This window comes from Bos mutus, chromosome 10 (genome assembly GCF_027580195.1).
Source record: "Bos mutus isolate GX-2022 chromosome 10, NWIPB_WYAK_1.1, whole genome shotgun sequence".
Taxonomy (NCBI): domain Eukaryota; kingdom Metazoa; phylum Chordata; class Mammalia; order Artiodactyla; family Bovidae; genus Bos; species Bos mutus.
In genome coordinates, this window is record NC_091626.1 from 26,897,248 (window position 1) to 26,917,537 (window position 20,290).

General features: G+C 43.1%; 1 protein-coding gene across 15 annotated transcripts in view; it reads left to right on the forward strand.

The window, feature by feature from the left end:
• SLC8A3 (solute carrier family 8 member A3) overlaps nucleotides 1-20,290 on the forward strand; it is a 168,138-nt gene that overhangs the window by 96,403 nt on the left and 51,445 nt on the right. The window contains exons 1-2 of one of the 15 annotated variants that reach the window (XM_070377646.1): nucleotides 12,905-16,921; nucleotides 17,329-17,532. The exons of 13 other annotated variants lie outside the window; for them this stretch is intronic. The gene's annotated coding sequence lies outside the window, so the exon portion shown is untranslated. Of the gene's footprint in view, nucleotides 1-12,904; nucleotides 16,922-17,148; nucleotides 17,533-20,290 lie in introns of those variants that run through there. One more of the 15 variants, XM_070377645.1, reaches the window with a different exon arrangement.

The following is a 20,290-nucleotide window of genomic DNA, read 5'->3' on the forward strand; positions in this document are numbered from 1 at the left end:
ATTGGTGTTTTTCTTTCTGGCTTACTTCACTCTGTATAATGATTTTCTTTAAAATTTTATAGCCATAATTTTTTATCTAACAATTTATCTTCCATGGAAACTAAAACTCACTATTCTGTTACATTGCCAATACCATACTAGCTTAATTACTGTGGCATTTTAGTAAGTAGTGTGAATTCCCTAATTTTATTCTTCTTGTTCAAACATTATTCTAGTTCCTTTGCATCTCCATATACATTTTAGAATCAGCTTATTAATTATAGAAGACCAGCTGTGATTATAATTAGAAATGTAGTGCTGAATGCATAGGTCAACTTGGGGAGAATTGAAATCCATATACTATTGAGGCTTCCAACCCATGAACATGCTTTATCTTTCTATTTGTTTAGATCTTTAATTTTTCTCAGGAATGTGTGATAGCTTTCAGTGTAGATGTCTTCTATATATCTCCTTGAATTTATCTCAAAGTATTTTGTTTTGTTTTGTTTTTGGTAATAAGTGAAATTTAAAAGTATTTTTAAAATTTCATGTACCAGTTGCTTGTTGCTAGTGTACAGAAATACAGTTGAGTTTTGTATATTAGCTTGTGTCCTATGACATTGCTAAATTACCTGGTTAACAGCTGATTGTTGCTTTATGTTTTTCTTAGGGTTTTTAATATAAACAATTATGTTCTCTATAGTTTTTTCTTTATGCTTTTAATTTATTTTTTCTTGTTTGTTGCACTGGTTAGTATAGTGTTGAATAGGAATGGAAAGAATGGACATTCTTGTTCCCAATCTTCTTCAATATTATGTCTATAAATTTTTCATTGATGCCGTTTATTAAATCTAAGAATTTCCTTCTATTTCTGTTCCCTGTTAATTTTTTTTTAGACCATGAGTGGGTTTTAAATTTTGTCAGATTTTTTTCCTGTGTCTCTTTAGATAATCATATGGTTTTGCTTTTAAAGCTGTTCATATGGTTTTTGCATTGATCAATTTTCAAATGTAAACCAATCTTATAATACTGACATAAGTTGTACTAGGTCCAGATTCAAACTACTACTAATTTTTGTGTATGTGTCTACTTTCACGATGGAAATTAGTCTGCAATTTTTTTCTCATAAGGTTTTTGCAAGGGTTTGGGTATCAAGGTTATTTGAGTTGAGAAGAACTCTCTTTCTTCATTTTTCTTAAAGAATTTGTGTGGCATTTGAATTATTTCTTCCTTAGATGGTCAGTAGAATATACCAGTGAAACCATTTGGACTTACAGTTTCCTGTTAGAGAGTTTTGATAAAGAATGCAATTTCTCTAAAATATAGTACTTATATTTTCTGTATTATCTTGTGACAGGTTTGGTGAACTGTATTTTTCAAGGAATTTGTCCATGTCATCTATATTGTTAAATTTATTAGCATAAAATTGGCCACAATATTCTTTGAATGTCCACAAGATCTGTACTGATGTCCCTTCAATTTTTTCAAGAATGCTTGCTAGAAGCGTATCGATTTTATTAACCTTTTCAAAGAACTACCTTTTGGTTTTATTTATTTTTCCTCTTGTTTGTCTATTTTTCATTATACTGTTTTCCATTCTTTATTTTCTTTCTTCTACTTTGGGTTTTAATTTGTTCACTTTTTCCTAGCTTCTTGAGATGGAAGCTAACATTATTGATTTTGAAACTTTTTCCTTTTCTAATATGTGCATTTAAACATATGTTCCCCTGTAAGCCCTGCTTTAGCCATGTCTTACAATTTTGATATTGTTTTTATTACCATTAAATTCAAAATATTCTAATTTTCCTTAGGATTTCTTATTTGACCCCTGGGCTATTTATAAACACGCTGTAATTTCCAACTGAAAGTGAAAGTGTTAGTTGTTCAATCCTGTCGACTCTTTCCAGCCCTGTGGACTGTAGCTCTTCAGGTTCTTCTGTCCGTGGAATTCTCCAGGCAAGAATACTGGAGTGGTAGCCATTCCCTTCTCCAGGGGATCTTCCCGACCCAAAGATAGAACCCATGTCTCCTGCATTGCAGGCAGATTCTTTACCATCTGAGCCACCAGGAAAGTCCAATTTTCAACTGTCTAGAGGCTTTTACTTATGTCTTATTATTGTCGTTTTCTAATTTAATTCTGTGGGGTCAGAGTACATACTCTGTAAAATTTCTGCCTTTTGAAATGTATTGAGAATTTGTTTTTGACTTAGTAGATGGTTTATCTTGGTGAACATTTTATTTTCATTTGAAAGGAAAGTATACTCTATAGTTATTGGGTGTAGAATGAAGTGATTGATAATGTTGTTTAGATCATCTATATCCTTACTGAATTTTGTTTGTTTCATGAATAACTAAGAAAAGGGAGTTAAAAATCCACAACTGATTTTGGATTTGACAATTTATCCTAGTACTGTCAGTTTTATTTCATGTATTTTTAAATTCTGTTATTAGATGCATATTCATTTATGATAGCTGTAGCTTTCTGATGAATTGGCTCTTTTAAAAAATCATTTATGGGGACTTCCCTGATGGTCCAGTGGTTGCGACTTCACTGTAGACCTGTTTCCATTTGATATTATTTCTTTTGATCTGAAACTTCCATTAACATTTCTAGTGCAGGACTGCTGGAAACATATTCTCTGTTTTTATTTCTCTTGCTACTGCTACTGCTAAGTCGCGTCAGTCATGTCTGACTACGTGACCCCATAGACGGCAGCCCACCAGGCTCCCCTGTCCCTGGGATTCTCCAGGCAAGAACACTGGAGTGAGTTGCCATTTCCTCCTCCAATGCATCAAAGTGAAAAGCCAAAGTGAAGTCGCTCAGTTGTGTCCGACTCCCAGTGACCCCATGGACTGCAGCGCACCACGCTTCCCTGTCCATGGGATTTTCCAGTCAAGAGTACTGGAGTGGGGTGCCATTGCCTTCTCCTCATTTCTCTTGAGATATATTTATTTTGCCTTCACTTTTGAAATATAGTTTTACTGAGACATAGAAATCTAGTTTGACAGTTGTTTCCCCCTTTTTCTTGGGTTCCATTGTCTTCTGACCTCTGTTGTTTAGGAAAAAAAGTGATCAGTTATTTGCTGTTTACTGGTATATAATACATATAATATGTTATTTTCCTTTGGCTGCTTTTAAGATTTTTTCTCTTTATCTATGGTTATCGACACTTTGAATATGATGTGCCTAAATGTTGTTTTCTATATTTATCCCACATGGTGTTTACTGAGGCTGCTAGGCTATGTAAGTTAATTTTTCCCTTGGACTGCAAGCAGATCAAACCAGTCAATCCTATAGGAAATCAGTCCTGAATATTCATTGGAAAGACTGACACTGAAGCTGAAACTCCAATACTTAGGCCACCTGATGCGAAGAACTGACTCATTGGAAAAGACCCTGATGCTGGGAAAGATTGAAGGTAGGAGGAGAAGGGGACGATAGAGGATGAGATGGTTGGATGGCATCATGGACTCAATGGACATGAGTTTGAGCAAGCTCTGGGAGTTGGTGATGGACAGGGAAGTCTGGCGTGCTGCAGTCCATGGGGTCGCAAAGAGTTGGACATGACTGAGTGACTGAACTGAACTGACTGGGACATTTTAAACCATTATTTTATGTTTCTTCTTTTCTGTTCTCTCCCCTGTCTTCCTGGCACTCCAATCACCATAGGTTATACTGCTTGATATTACCCCACAGGTCACTGAGGTTCTTTCTTTCTTTCTTTTTTCTCTATATTTCCGTTTTTTCCTCTCTGTTCTTCATATTGAACAATTTATCTTATCTGTCTTAAAGTTCATTTATCTTTTCTTATCCTATTTCCAATCTGATATTAAGGCCACCCAGATCTAAAATTTCTATTAAGTTCTTTTGTATAGTTTCCATTTCTCCGTTAAGGTTTTTTGTTTCCTCATTCAGTAAGATGTATTTTCCTTTAAGTTCTTAAACATATTTGTAATAGCTGTTTTAAAGTCTTTGTCAGCTAATTTCAACTTCTGAGTTATGTTAGAGCTATTCTCTATTGAGTGATTTTTTTTTCTCTTGTCTGTTGGTTACAATTTCATGTTTCTTCACATGTCTAGTAATCATTTATTGTCTGCTAGGCATTGAGATGAATATTTCAAAAGGTCTCAATAATATCATCTTTCTTTAAAGTGTATTTTATTTTGTTTAGAAAGGAATTACAGTACTATAACTTTTGTTTCTGTCAAGCTTGGTCCTATTCTTTGTGAGGATGGACCTGTTTTTAGTTTTAAACAGTTCTCCTTGCTCTATGGTATGGTCCTTACTTCTACGAAGCTTACCTTCAATGGCTGAGATACTTAGTGAGGTCTCATTACTCTGATTGGGCTGGAACTGCAGTATTTCCCACCATGGCCTGATCTCATTTTCATCATTCAGCTCTCAGGCCTGCATGAGGAGGTCCCTTCTGGGCCTTGTGGAATCTTGCTTGCACTTGTGCAGTCCAACCCTCAACTAAAGACCTACAGGGAACCTACATGCAGACTTCTGGGCTCTCCCCTTCTATAGCTTCCTCTTCTCAGAGATTCTACTATGAAAATTTCAGCCACCCCAGCAATCCAGAACTCTAATCTCGACTTTTATCAACTTAGCCCAACTACTACTCTGTTTCAGCTCCATCTTTGGCTCCACAAAAAGAAAAAGGAAAGTTACTCCAGGAAGGAAAGCTGGATAATTGTGAAATGTTTATGACTTGATTCATGTGTTTCATTTCTCTTAAAGGTCACAGTTCAGTCCTGTTTGTTATTCAATACCTGAAGACAGTTTCTTCAAATACTTTCCCAATTGTATGATGGTTTTCAGTGGGAGGTCATGTCTAGTACCAGTTACTCTGTCATGACTAGAGATACAAGATCAACATGAATCTTTTTTAGAATACAAATTGGGTCACATCTCTTCCTGCCCAAATCCCTTTAGTAGCTTTCCATTCAGTTCAGTTCAGTCGCTCGGTCGTGTCCAACTCTTTGTGACCCCATGGACTGTAGCACTTCAGGCTTCCCTGTCCATCACCAACTCCCAGAGCTTGCTCAAACTCATGTCCATTGAGTCTGTGATGCCATCCAACCATCTCATCCTCTGTCGTCCCCCTATCCTCCCGCCTTCAATCTTTCCCAGCATAGGGTCTTTTCCAAGTACTCTTACTTTGCATTACTCTTAGGATGTTTGTGATCTATAATATCATCTTCAAAGCTGTATATGACAGGGACTCTGCCTGCTTCTCTAGTTTCTTCTCTGGTTCCTTTCCTCCTTCATACACTACCCTTTTATTGGTCTTCTCACTTTCCATGGAGTTCTCCCACTGGGGGCTTCTCATATCATATTCCTTCTACCTTCAAAATGCTCCACTATCTCCTTGCTGCTATTCATCCTCAGGCTTCAATCAAACTATAATTTCTTGAGGATAGCCATTCCTGCCCCCACCGTGAGTTTTAGGTTTCCATCTCCTATTATATGCTTTTGTTTCACTCTATATTTTTCTTTCAAAGCACTTACTAAAACTATAATTATGTGGTTATTTTTTTTATATCTGTCTGCTCCTCTAGAATGCTCAATCCAGCAGCACAGAGAGCCTGTCCCTTGTATTTATTCTACATCCCCAATGTTTATTAGTACCCAATACTTAGTTGATATGTACTTGTTGAATAAATGAATCTACCTCTGTCTTTTAGATCTTTTATTCACTTTTTCACTGATAGTGATATAACATCTGGAATTTGTATAGTCTTTTATTTTTCAAAGAGGAATCTCCTGCATAACTCCTCTGAGTTTCACAAAACCCTGTAAGGAAGCTTTGTGACTGTTATCAGGTAAAGATTTTTGAGACATAGAAAAGCCTGATGATATGTCAAAGCTCATACTACCAGAGGTGGAAACATGGCTAGAACAGTCTCCAAGCATCTAATCAGGAATTTTTTCATAAGAACCCCTCTGGCCATCTTTCTACCCTTCTAAAGAAAAATGTGTACACAATATAATCCTCTTTTCGAAACAAGTCTTTAGTTTCTCGAGATGGAATCATGTTGACTTTTTAGGTTCTTAAAAAATATCAGTGAGCACAGAGAAGACTCTATGTGGGTTTACATTCATTTTGCTCCCATCAGTTTCCACACTGAGCAGTTTCCCCATTTCCATTCTTGGCTATGTGGGGCTCTTGGCTGTCCAGTCACAGTTTAAAACTGCTTGGGTCTTTTTTTGCAAAAATACATCTCAAACATTCTAACACCCCCTTTTTAAAAAAAAGTGAATAAAGGCTGTTCTGAAAATTGGCCACGAGTCTAGAAAGCCTGTGGTCATCTGTGTGCTGTCATCCCTGGGTGGACGTGCATGTTCTGAGCTCTGTCCCCACCCCCATCCAGCTCCTTTCTGTCACCCGTGTGGATATTCACAGGACGACTGGCTGGGAGCTCCACCTGAATTTCTGACCACACAAAGCCAAATGGCTGATCCAGGTTTAACCTTGACATCATCAGCACGACCTTCTCAGCACCACTTTGGCTCAGCAGCTCAGTTATGCGTTCCAAAAGATGAATAAATGCAGTGTCAGGGTCTCCTTGGGGGCTTTTGAGCTCATTTATCTGTTCAATCTTTTATAAAAGCCAAGGAGGCGAAAAGGTAGGCCAAAATAGTTTTGTACTGTTAAAGGTGGTCTGATTTCTCAGTACATGTTCTTTGCTGCTTTTCTGCTAAAACACGGTTTGGATGATGTTGGTTTTAGTAGGTCTTGTGCATAATGGGCCTGATAATGCTGTATGGTATAGCACAAGGCTGTATGGTAGTGGTTTGAGTGAGCAGCCAGTCCTGGTTTTAGGTGTTCATCATCAGAGCCTTTGTCCAGCTTCTCGTGGGCCCAGAATCCCTGTCTCCACGGAACACCCTTGAATTCTGGGAATTCTAATTCCTGAAGCAGTTGTGAGGAGGAGTATCTGATGCTTATCCAAACCAAAATATTTGCAATTGGCGTAATTCTGGAGTAAAATCTAGGTCATTTTCCTGTCATATTTCAAATGTACTTTTCCATCCTTCCCAATGGTAGTGCTGACTACTGTTTATAGAGCATTTATGCAATGAACACTGTGCTAAGCTAGTGTCTTCATTCTCTGTGAGATAGATACCAAGTCTAGTTTTACAACTGAGATGCACAAAAATGATATAAATGCCATCAATTCATTCATTGAGTTAGTTTGTGGAAGGCCTGAGGTTTGAACCTCATTATATCTGTCTTGAGTCTATAGTCTTTGCTTTTAACCAGGGGTTGGAAAACTTTCTGCAAAGTGAAGTGAAAGTCGCTCAGTTGTGTCCAACTTTTTGTGACCCCACAGACTATACAGTCCATGGAATTTTCCAGGCCAGGATACTGGAGTGGGTAGCCTTTTCCTTCTCCCGGGATCTTCCCAACCCAGGGATCAAACCCACATCTCCCGCATTGCAGATGGATTCTTTACCAGCTGAGCCACAAGGGAAGCCCATTTCTGCAAAGGGCAGATGGTAACTATCTCAGTCTTTGCAAGGAATATGGGGTCACTGTCACATCATCTTCTTTCTTTTACAACCCTTTATAAAAGTGAAAGCCATTTTGAACTCACAAACCACACAAAAAGCGGATGATGAGCCTGATACGGCCTGGCTTCAGTCTGCAGCCGTAGTTTGTTGACCTCTGCTTTTAATCAGTGCACACACTGTTTCTCAGGATGTGAAAACTCAGTGTTTCCAGTGGAAAACAGTGAGAAAAATGGTGAGATCCTGGGAGAGGCAGCTGGATGACAATAGGTGCTGTCTCGGCTCTGGTGAGATGAGCCAGGGGTCATTTAACCACTGGCTGCTGTGTGCCTGGAAGAGTTCAGCTTTCCCTTACCAATTCTTTCAGGAACCTTGTGCCTCCAGCAGCCCAGAGAACCACAGCCCAGAGGGACAGCCCTCCTCTGGGAGAAGGAAACCTGCAAGGCCAAAATTGTCTTCGTGTCTGCCTGATCCTTTTCAACCTTTCTTTCCTGCACCCTCTTGATTATAATCAGAGCACTATCAGGAACCCTAGAGTCAGCAGCTTTTTATTTGTATGTTTTAATTTATTTCCCTTTTCAGTTGCCAAGCGTTTGACTGTTTAAGGGACTCCCATGGTAAATATTTATCTCCCTCCTGGCACAGCGAGTTTCCTTTTGCTGGGCTTACACAGTGGGGTTCTTTGGGTGCTGCCAACCAGGACAGCTGACCATCTCTAGTAGGTGGAGTCGCCAGCTGTAGGCTGAATCCATTCCAGAAGAGGCTGGAGGGCCAAGAAGCTTCCTGTGAGTCCCCACTGCCCCCATCTAACCAACATCTCCATCTCCTCACCACACGCCTCCCTGCCTGCCCCCTTCCCCTGGTGCAGACATATTCTTCTGCCTGGCGAAAGGAACCGTGTTTCCATGGAAGCCTCATTAAATCTGCATCTTGCTTTAGTTTGGGTTTGATCACGGCTGCCAGAGTATTTTTAGCCCATGCAGTTCTGTAATGAGATGGGAATTGGGGAAGGGAGAGGGGACAGGATGGACAGAGAAGATTTTTTTAAAAAAGAGGAAGGAAGGGAAGGAGAACCTCAGGAAGAGGGTCCCACCAGAGGAAGGAAGGGTGGAGCACTCCTTGGGTGGTGAGGACCACTGCTCCTGGCTCATTCCACCCTCTGGAAGCCTGTGGACACTTGCCATGACAGCTGTCCTGGTCACATGTCAGGGGAGCCTCTGATCTTCCTTTCCATGAGCTCAGTTGGCCCCAGCCAGGGTGTCACTTAAACCAGGGAGTGAGGTGGATGACACCACTGCTCATGGGTTTCCCCTTCCAGGGGGTGGAGGGGGCAGGGAAGGAATAGTAGCCAAGTTGAGGACCTGGGTTCTCAGGGTCTGCAGTTGTAATGGCCACAGGGTGATAGCAGGGAAGAGAGGGTGTCTTAAGACACTGGAGGTTTATACCCAGAGACAGGATTTTGGGGGTCAAAGAGGGCGTGTAATGTGATTGTGCCAGAAGCTGACACCAAGGCCATCCCCTGGCTGCTGAGGCTCTCAGAACTTCTGTGTTGGCCCTTCAGCCAGACTGTGCCCTCACTCTGCCCTTGTGTGTGAGAGGGCTCTTGATAACCTGGTTGGTCATTGGCATTGGTGTTGTTGGAATGTGTGTGTACATGTGTGTGTGCATGCCACACACCTATGTGTGCAGGTCCATAAGTCACATCACATAAAGAAATCAAAACCACAGGCAGGGAGAATAGCTAACATTCACTGAGCCCTCCTTGTAGCCACACAGCATTTTAGGCATTATGTACGCAGTAACTCATTTTCCCTTCCCTTATTCTATGGATGAGACACTTACCATCTCCATTCTACAGATAGGAAAACTGAGGCATGGAGAAGTTAAGAAACATACTCAGGGTCACAGACCTAATTAGCAGTGGGTCTGCGTGTTGTACCCAAGCAGGCTGACTTGCGAATCTGCACTTTGAAATTGGTAATGTGAGCATGGGCCTGTCATATGTTTGAAACAATTTTCTGTACAGAACCATTTATAGTAACTTTGGATGGATAAGCTGAACACAGTCTCCAGATGTGCTCCTGGGATTTCATTCATCCTTAAAAAGATGGTGTGTTTTTTTTTTTCCCCAAGGTTTTCTGAGGGCGGTATCCAAATTCATAAAAATCTTCACAATCAAGATTTTCACGAGCTTCATTCTGACTCTCCTGCTTTGTTGATCTTCCCGCATTTCTGACTGGTTTTTACCGCCTCATCTCTCTGAAGCCCCGTTGCTCCCCAGTGCTTCTCCATGTGCAGCAACAAAGACTCAGTGCAGTCAAAAATAAATAAATAATATATTTTAAAAACATCCTATGAGCTGAGTACCAGCGATACCCTTTATTTTACAGATGAATAAACTGAGGCACAGAGAGGTAATTTCCTTCAGGTCCACACAGGAAGTAAGCGGTTGGAACCATGATGCAAAAGAGGGCAGTCTGGCTCCAGACTCTGGGCGCTTAATCACCATTCTGTCACTTCCTACTTGAAAACAGCCAGGGAAAAGGTGGAGATAGATCAGTAGCCATCTCCTTTCACAATAAGGCAGAGGCCAACTGTCTGGAGCTACACTAGCCTGGTTGTTCATTGTGAAGGCCCTGTGTTCAGTGATAGCCTCTAAAGTTCAAGGTCTTGCCTGGATGCTGTAACAACTGGGCACCAGCAGAAAAATCAATGTCTATGATTCATCAGTTATCTAGTCCATCTAAAGGTGAGGTAGGAAGAACACATATGTATGCTCCATGTCACTCTCCTTTTTTTAAGTTGAAAAACTTAAAAACTGTATATGGTATAAGGGTATCTTACAGAATTTGGTTTAGGGCACACAGGCCTTCTGAGGTGCTAAAAACAAGAATGAGGATGTTGCTAGTACCTCTAAAAGTCAAGGCAGAGGTTAGTCACATCCTTTTCATGGATGGAGAACCCAAAGCACAGAATGCGCCTGGCTGAGGATCCAGATTTCTGGCTTTTGTGTCTGTACTGGGCTCACCAGACATGGTATCTGATTTTGAGGGGATGTGGGGTTTCTCTACTTTGTCTCTCCCCGCAGCACTGGCTCATCAGGGGGTCCTGGGGCCCTCCTAGGATAAATTCAGTGCAAGAGCCTCAGGAAAAAAGTATGCAAAGTGAAATTCTGGATCTGCTCAGGCTCTGGCCTTGTTACTGACCCAGGTTCTTGGCCTCCTCAATCAATAGAAATTGATCAGAGGCCAGACAAGATATTCAGTCAAGGCTTTATTGGGGCCCCTGCTGCCGCAGAGGGGAGTGAGAACAAAGTAACAGGTCCCCTTGTTCATTCCCCACAGGGAGGTGAGCAGGTTCCTCATTTGCGGTGAGGGTAGGGAGGGTCCAGGGATCAGCTGGAGGGGGGCTTAGATGGCTTGTCCATCCCCTGGTGGTATTGTTTGCAGGAGGCATGCTCAGTGCCCTGCTTTTGTTCCCACCTCTTCAGAAGGGCCAGTTGGGTTTTTGGTCTTCCTGTAACTTGTTGTCATAATTTGCCCCAATTGCAGTTATTTTTAGTCCCCTTCAGTTTATTCGTATTTTGTGGCTCAAGGAGACGTTCTGTCTGGGTGCAAACACTGCAGCAAAGGGCCCCAGGCCCGCAGTCCCACCCTGTCTCAGAATGAGGACTCCTGGGTCCTGAAACCAGCTCTTGGCTCATCAGTTGCTTGGTGCCATCGTGGAGCTAACATCTAGTGCTCCTGGATTTAAATACAAGTCTTCAAAGCTTCTGTTCCTTTTACCATGTTTCAGACCCTCACATATCCATGCCTCAGCCCTATGGGATGGGAGCTTTCAGACCCATATCCCAGATGAGCCAGTTGGGACTAGGAGGGTAAGCAGCTAGTTCAAGGTCACACAGCTGAGCTGGAGGTGAGAACAGCCCTGTCTGATTCCCGAGAGCCACTTGCCACACTCCTCCGCCCTCTGCTTCATTTCCTTGTCTGTCTGATGTGAACGATATGCCCATCTCCCTTGGATATTGTTGGGGGAGAAACAGACAACAGAAGAGAAAGTGCTCTGAAAACGTCAGCAGCCCCTGCAGATGGCAATTGTTTTTGTTGCCGTCACCTACCTACCTACCGCCAGCCTCCCACCCCTCACCCCCCGGAGTTTTGCCTAGCTCTACCCAGCCCTGGGCTCCTCCCCACCGACAGCAGGGGGGAGCCTGTCTTCACCCTGAGCCAGGCTGACAAAGTGAGCCCCACCCACCCCCCACCCCACCTCCCCAGGCCTGGAAGGAGTGTAGCTCCCTTGTTGCAGGAGGGAGGCGGGGGTGAGGTGGGGGGATGGGGGTGGGGGTAGGGGGTGTGGGAGGGCGTGGAGGTGGGAGGAACAGCAAAACATAGAATTTGGGTCTCAGCAGGTTGAAGAGATGAGGGGATAGATTCCCCCAGCCCACCGCCCCAGGTTTATTTTTGAAATATTTGTATTTGTGGATCCACATTTGCTTGCAAATTTCTGCCAGAGATATAGAATATCCCAATAATGAGAACTGTTCAATAATTGAGGAGTGGGAAAGGAAACATCACTTACTGAGCACCTGATGTATACTGGACAACTATGTGACTGTCAGTCATCTTTTAGTATAGGCTCTATTTAAAGGACTTCCCTGGTGGCTCAGACGGTAAAAGCATCTGTCTACAATGCAGGAGACCTGAGTTCAATCCCTGGGTTGGGAAGATCCCCTGGAGAAGGAAATGGCAATCCACTCCAGTACTCTTGCCTGGAAAATCCCATGGACAGAGGAGCCTGGTAGGCTACAGTCCATGGGGTCGCTAAGAGTTGGACACGACTGCGCGACTTCACTTCACTTCATAGGCTCTATTTATGCCTACTTAACAGACAGGAGTGTGATCGGCACTGTGTGTGCATGTGCCTGGTCACAGTCGTGTCCACCTCTTTGTGACTCCCCTGGGGCCACCAGGCTTCTCCATCCCTGGGGATTCTCCAGGCAACAATACTGGAGTGGGTTGCCATGCCCTCCTCCAGGGGAATCTTCCCAATTCAGGAATTGAACCCAGGTCTCCCTCATTGTAGGCAGATTCTTTACCATCTGAACCACCAGGGAAACCCAAGAATATTGGAGTGGGTAGCCTAATGACCCGGAGAAGGCAATGGCAACCCACTCCAGTACTCTTGCCTGGAAAATCTCATGGATAGAGGAGCCTGGTAGGCTGCAGTCCATGGGGTCACTAAGAGTCAGACACGACTGAGCAACTTCACTTTCACGCATTGGAGAAGGAAATGGCAACCCACTCCAGTGTTCTTGCCTGGAGAATCCCAGGGACAGAGGACCCTGCCATCTATGGGGTCACACAGAGTCGGACACGACTGAAGCAACTTAGCAGCAGCAGCAGCAGCAGCAGCAGCAGCAGCCTAATGACCATCACAGTTGTGTTCAATTGACTAGTTCCTCAGTGATGGGAGGAAGGGCTGGGTTTGAACCTAGGTCTCCAAAGTCTCCATCTTTCTACCATTGCCTCCCATTGGAGGGGAGATTGTGGAATAGATGTCAGAGATGTTCCTTTCCAGCCAAGCAGACTGGGAGGCTGGTGGAAACTACTTGTGCAAAGGTCAGCTAGTAAGGAAGAAGTCAGAGCTGGACTGAGTCCCCAGGCAGCTCGCCCTTGCCGACCCACATGGAGTGGCCAGTTGTCATTACTGGGGCTTGGACTAGGCTGGCTGTGTTCTACAGAGGCACACAAGCCAGAACAGTCTGTCAGGGTTCACCAAGGTTCACCCCAGCTCGTTAGCTAGGGCAGTTACTTGGGACTGTGTTCTCAGGGATGGAGCAGGTAGACAGGAGACTCAGGATCCGTTTTCATGGCCAGAGGCTGAGCTGAGAGGCCTTCTGAGCAGTGGCAGGGTGGGAAGTGGCCAGAAGGTTTGCTTTATGATCAAGCCAGGAGGAGAGGAAAGAAAAAAAATCAGGTGTTGAATGTGGGAGGGCTCACCTCAGCTCAGGTGTGTTGGGCCAGCTCTTGAAGCAGTGACCCTGCCTCTGGCCACGTGTTTATCAAAGCAACCCTGTCAGCCCTGCAGTGGACTCTGTGTTTAGAGAAGGACCCAGTGTAGGGTCCTTAAATCCCCAGAAAGGATTTAACAGCAGCGAAGTGCCACTATATGTTTTCTCTTATCATCCTCTCCGTAGTCCTGTGAAGTGAGCAGGACCCAGAGAAGTTAAGTTGCTTTTCCAGAGCCACACAGCGGTAAACAGTGTCCATCTCAGCTGTCTTCTATCCCACACGCAATGGTCTGTGCACCATGCAAATAAAAGCCAATCGGGCAGCCATATGGGGTATGTACGCCTTTTACAGTCTCCCTCATTTCATCTTTCAGGAAGTGCTCATTATTTTGGTGAGACAAGAAATAATCAGATCAGCCAACACTTGTGTAGGATGGTTAATCAAATACACAGAACAAACTCAGACCCAAATAGATGCTCAGAATGTGCGTGGAGTCACTGCTTCACTATACAACTTTAAGATGTAGCCTCATGTACCTATCATAGTATGACACGTGTTTACATTCTCACCTCAGTCCCTGATTCCTCATTACAAGAAACACAATTTCAGCCTTTGTTTACTGAGCCTCTGGTGAATGCCAAGCCTGGAGTTAGCAGCTGGAGTCAGAAACATGAAGAAGGCAGTCAGTGTTACTTGAGAGGACTCTTTGGTTGCAAATAGCAGAAACCCAAGTTGCATACACGTTGAAGAAAGGCTTCATTGGCTCCCATAAGCAAAGCATGAGAAGGGCAGTCCCAGGGATGACCACAACCAGCAATTCAGCTGCCTCCAGGATTCTTCCTGTCCTCTCTTTACCTGCCAGCTTCCTCTGCCCGGAATGGCCTCTCTTCACCAGGCTGGAGACATAGCTGCAAGCAGCCATCAGGCTCACAGCTTAAGCTTAAACATTGGAGGTGACTGTCCCTCTGTGTCAGAGACCACTTAGAGCATTTTCTCGGCCAGCTAGGTAGGATGTGTAAGAAGATGGCAGCTCCCATGTCAATCATGTGGTTGGAATTAGAGGAGCAAACATACCCCAAAGCAGGGGCTTGGAGGTGTGAACCTACCCCAAACAGGAGCTTGTTTGTCACACTGTAAGTGGAGAACAATACCCAGTCCCTGACCTGAAGGGCCTTTCCCTCTAGTGGAGGGTGTAGGTGTGGACAAGTGAATCAGCAGCTATAATACAGTCCCATAAGCTCTAGACACAGGAGCCATGAAAGCCAGAGGAGGGGAATCCATGTGGGTCTGCACTGGGGTGAGGAAGGTCATCAGGAAAGCCTGACAGGGGAGCTGAGGGACATTTGACGACTGGAATCATCTGGGTGTGTGAGGGGGAAAAGGCATGCCAGCCAAACCCAGCCACATTAGCAAATTTCCTGAAGAGTATGAACATTTGGGAAAGATAAGCAACTCGGTATTGTTGGAGGCCCGGGTACAAATGGGAGGGTGATAAGGTCCTGATGTCAAGGATAGAAATATAAAGGTTTCAGAAATACTTGTAGAGTTAGGATCTTAAAAACCCTGAAAGGAATTGTTGAGAAAAGGATCAGAGAACAACTTGAACAAAGTATATAGGCTGAGAAGCAATGCATAGTGAGTTAACGTGGTGGCGAATGTTGGCTTGAAAACTGTATCTGTAACACGATGGTTTTTTCGAGGATTTTCCTTTGGGAAGAGAGGAAAAAATCTCAGATTGTGCAAGTAATTAGTGAATTTCCTATACATATAAAATCTCAGGAAATGTGGTTATGGGGATGATGGTGAGACATGCGAAATGGTGGTTTGTAATTAGTGGTTAGTAAGTTGGCTTATCCTTCAGGTCATGCTTGTAACATGATTTTCAAATATTAAAGGTCACTTAAGTTTGTTTAAAAAAATTATAAAGGAGGAAGATTATGTTGACTTAAGTTAAAAAGGAACATAGGAGTTGGTGATACAAATGACCTGAAGCACACAGCTACCTCTTAGGATTTAAGGGGCTAGGGTACAGCTCAGAAATCAGATATGTGCAAAGCAATATGGAATGAGACAAGTCAACAACAGACATTTAGAAGATTAGAACTGATACAGGATTTTCAGGCACCAAGAAAATGAAATGAGACCTACTAAAGGAGAGCAGAAGTCAAGGATATGTAAGGTATTAGAGAAAGTGAGAGGGGAGGACCTACTAAAGGAGAGCAGAAGTCAAGGATATGTAAGGTATTAGAGGAAGTGAGAGGGGAGGGTTTTGTAGGAAGGGAGGAAGGAGCAACAAAAAGAGCCTCCCCCTCCCCTCTACGACCTCTTGCTAAAAAGCGGATTTGTTTTAGCTGAAATGTCTGTAAAGCAAACTTTTGTTTTCAAAAAGGAGCTATTTTGTGCTGACTTCCATCATAGAATCAGAGCTCTGCTGCCATACAATAACATCTCATAATAGGATGAGTAGGAATCTCAATATCTTGCAGAAGGAAAGATGGCAGCCCGCTTGGTGCCATGCTGGGCATGATTGCACACAAGCCATGCACCTCCCGCTGGGAGTTGTAGCTCCTGTAGGTCACATTTTCTTTACAGCTGTTTTCTCTGCATCCTGAGGTTGCTGAAATCCATCACCCCTCAACAGTTGATCTTTAGTCTAGGAGTTATTGACTCGGAGCCTAGGGACATTTAGGGGATCGATGGCTGGTTTTTGTAAAGTCTGTGAACCCTCTGAAACGACATAAAAAATATTTGAGTGTGAGTGTGTATGTTTTTCTGGTAAAAGACATCTGAATTATCAAAATAGTCCGTGATCCCTCAGAAGATTAAGAATGATTCCCTAGAACAAAGAGAGTTTTTGCTATACTTAGAGACTTCCAGGTTTGACTAGGGCAGTTCACATAACTGGGATGCAGTTTCACACTTCAAAAGCAGGTCTATTTTCAGCTCTACACATTCATCAAGGACATGTCGTAGCAATTCTATAAGAACCAGAAATTTAGTGTATTGAATGTATTTAGAATAAGGACTACTATATACAAGTTCTTTCAAAAGGCCAAAGATTATGCCCTTGGCAGGGAAGACCATGTCAGATTCACGAAGTGCTCTTGTAATTATATTTCAACCCTGAAAGATAACTGTGGTTTCACTAAGTAAAACCTTTATTTCAGTTAGGAGAATGTTGACTGGTTTTAGTTTCCAGAGGTAAAATATAGCCCTGATGATACACCATTGCATCGTACTTTCATTCACTAACAGGGCTTTTGTAATTGACAGACAGGCATGAGGATGTGCCCATATTATGTGGTATGTTTAAGGACTCACAAATGTTCACTTGAACTGGAGGAGAAGAAAATTCAAAACACAGAATTTCTTATGGAAAATCAACATAGAGAACATAGAGGAGGCAAAAAGAAGAGTGAGTAGGAATAATTCTTGTCAAACTTGACTGTATCAATAACAACCAATCTGTTGATCAAAGAAATTATATTTGGGGGGTGGGGAACAGTAGGATCCAACTGAAAAATAAGCATCATACTGCATAAAAACAGGTGACAGAAATTACAATGGCCGGATGGTGTAATGCGGTAATTAACATCTGGAGTTTGCAAAATATGCTTGAAAAAAAAACAGTAAGAGTTGTTAGGAAGACAAAATACAAAAACAAAACAGCAGATCTTCAAAATCAGAAGCAATGGAGACAATTGTTCAGAAAAGTAAGAAAAGAAACCTCACTTAGACCTGAATTATCTGGATAATTGATAACACTTCCTTTCATGAAGCAGCTTCTGACCTCTGCTCTTCTCTCTAAATTCTGTATTGAAGATATCTTCCATAGATGGTTTTAAAGAGATCTTTGGTGTGGATAAGTCCCAAACCTGTGTCTCCTGGGCTCTGTCCAGCCGTCATCTCCCAGTCAGCCTGCCCAAATTGAAAGCATCACTTTCCTTCACCAGAGCCAACTGCTTCTGCTCTTCTGGAAGTCTCTCTCTCTGTCCATCGCTCCATCATCCCTTCCTCCTCCATCAGGTGTGAAATGTTACATTTGTCTTTTACTTTGCCTTACTTTCCATTTCTGCATGCAGAATGTTTTCCTCACACATCCCTTCATCCACTCATTCCCTCATTCATTTGTTCACAAGCATTTTTGAGCTCCTGCTAGGTTCTGGATACTGTGCTTGGTGCCAGAGACGGTCTCGTGAACAAGTGATTTCAGTTGAGCGTGTTGTGTCACCACAAAGGCCAGAAGAGTGCCGTGGGAGGGCAGAAGAGACTCACCCACCAGTTCAGGGAGGTTGGTGAGGACTTCTTGGAGAAGCTGATGTCTGAGGGCTGGAGGATGCGTGGGAACTGGGCAAGAAAGGGGGCAAGGAACAGTGATCCAGAACAGCCTTTTACAGCATGCTAAGAAGTTTAGAGGACAGTGGAAAAGGGAAGGAGGAGCCTGGTGAGACTGGCAGCTTGAACAGATGGGTGTGTTGGAAGAATGAAATAGCGTGGCCATGAAGCAAGTCAGGGAGATGATTTAGGAGACTGCCGTGGGAATCTGGGCCAGAGGTGATGGACGCCAATGAATAAGAGTTTTATAATAGCACTTGCAGCAGCGTGGATGGACAAAGAGATGATCACACTAAGTGAAATAAGTCACACAGAGCAAGACAAACGCATACGATATCACTTGCATATGGAATCTAAAAAACGATACAAATGAACTTATTTACAAAACGGAAACAGACTTCAAAAACAAACTTATGATTATCCAAGGGGAAACCTGACAGGGAGGGATAAATTAGGAGTTTGGTATTAACATACACACATACACTGCTATATATAAATTAGTAAATAAGAACCTACCGTATAGAACAGGGAGCTTAATATTCTGTAATAACCTACATGGGAAAAGAACCTGAAAAAGAAAGTATAACTGAATCACTTTGCTGTACATCCAACTTTACTCCAACCTAAAATTAAAAATTAAGAAATGAGTTTTAGAGGAGGATGGAAAGAAGAAATTGTATTTTGAGCTCTACATAGGTAGAAACAACAAGATCTGGTGCCTGGCTGGAAGTGGGAGTGGGCCAGAGAGGGCCCCAGGATGCAGGAATGAATGGATAGTGTATGATCCACTGACAGGGGCTCCAAAGAAGGAGAATTAGCTTTGATCAAGAAGATAAGTTCAGTTAGTAATAACTGTATGTGGTGTGTATATATACACAGCAGACTATTATTCATCCACAAGGAAGAAGGAAATCCTGCCATTTGCAACAACATGGGTGGATCTTGAAGACATCATGCCAAGTGAGTTAGAGAAAGACGAGTACTGTACGGTCTCACTTATAGAACTCATAGAAACAGACTAGAATGGTGGATGGGGGAAAGGGATGTTGTCTACCAAACTTCTAGATTGTTAGGTGAATAAACTCTGGAGAGCTAACGTACAGCATGGTGATTGCAGGTAATAATACTGTGTTGAGTACCTGAAAGTCATTACGAGAGTAGATCTTAAATAAAAATAGTAATTATGTGATGCAGGTTAAAAAAAAAAAAGATAAATTCAGCTTTGGGGTGTGGGAATTTGTTATTTCAGAGGGGGTACCATTATAGGCCGTGGTAAAGCTCGGGGATAGAGATTTGAGAGTGGATGGCCCAAGCAGTGGTGAAGGTGATTGAAGATGAGAAGGTCAGCAGATCAAGTGGCAAGGATTTTGGATTAGTCATCTTGGGGCTGCTTACATCACCCAGGATGCTGGCAGGAAGACTAGGAGCCAGGTATCAGAGTCTGCAGTGCTGAGGCAAGTGACTCAGACGTCAGCAGACGGGGGCAGGAAGCAGCAGGAAAGGGGTTTATAGCCTGCTGGGTAAGGGACCGTTACCTGAGGCTGGCATGGAGGACAGAGTTTTCCTTGGCCCGTGCAGCAATGAGGGCTTGTGCTTTTCAGCCAAGCCCTGAGAAAGAAACAGCAATATTCTTAGGAAGCAGTAGACACTGGCTTCCCCAGAAAACCTACCTAGATGCATTCTCTTGCCAAAGGACTCTTGTCTAGAAAAGGACTTTGTTATCAGAACACCACCAGCTAGATGTGTATATCATTAGTTAACCTGTCTCTCCAGCCCTTCTGTTCTGGCCACATGGGCTTACCCATGGTCTGCTGAGTACACGTATTTTCCTCTTTCAGTGCTGCATAGTTTGCAGCCTTCTTCTTGCCTCTTCTTCACCTCACCTCCCTAAACCTTGTGGATTCTTTTTTTTTTTAATTTATTTTTAATTGAAGGATAATTGCTTTACAGTGTTGTATTGGTTTCTGCCACGCAACAACGTGCGTCAGCCATAAGTATACACATGTCCCCTTTCTCTTGAACCTCCCTCCCAGCCCCCACCCACTCCACTCCACTCCTCCAGGTTGTCCCAGAGCACTGGGTTGAGCTCCCTGTGTTATACAGCAACTTCCCACTAGCTCTCTATTTTGCATATGGTAATGTGTATGTGTCAACATGGAATCTCAAAAAATGATACTGATGAACCTATTTGCTGGGCAGGAAGAGAGATGCAGACACAGAAAGCAGACTTGTGGTCACAGCGGGGGAAGGGGGAGGAGAGGAGGGATGAATTGACAGAGTAGCTTTGAAACATACACATTACCATGTGGATTCTTGATGACCAGCTTCATCCCGGCTCTTCCAAGAATCTTTTAATACCTACCAAGGGATCATTCTCTCCACCTCGGCAGTGTAGCACTTGTTCTGCAACTATCAAATGCTACTTATTAGGCACATGTTTGGCAATCTC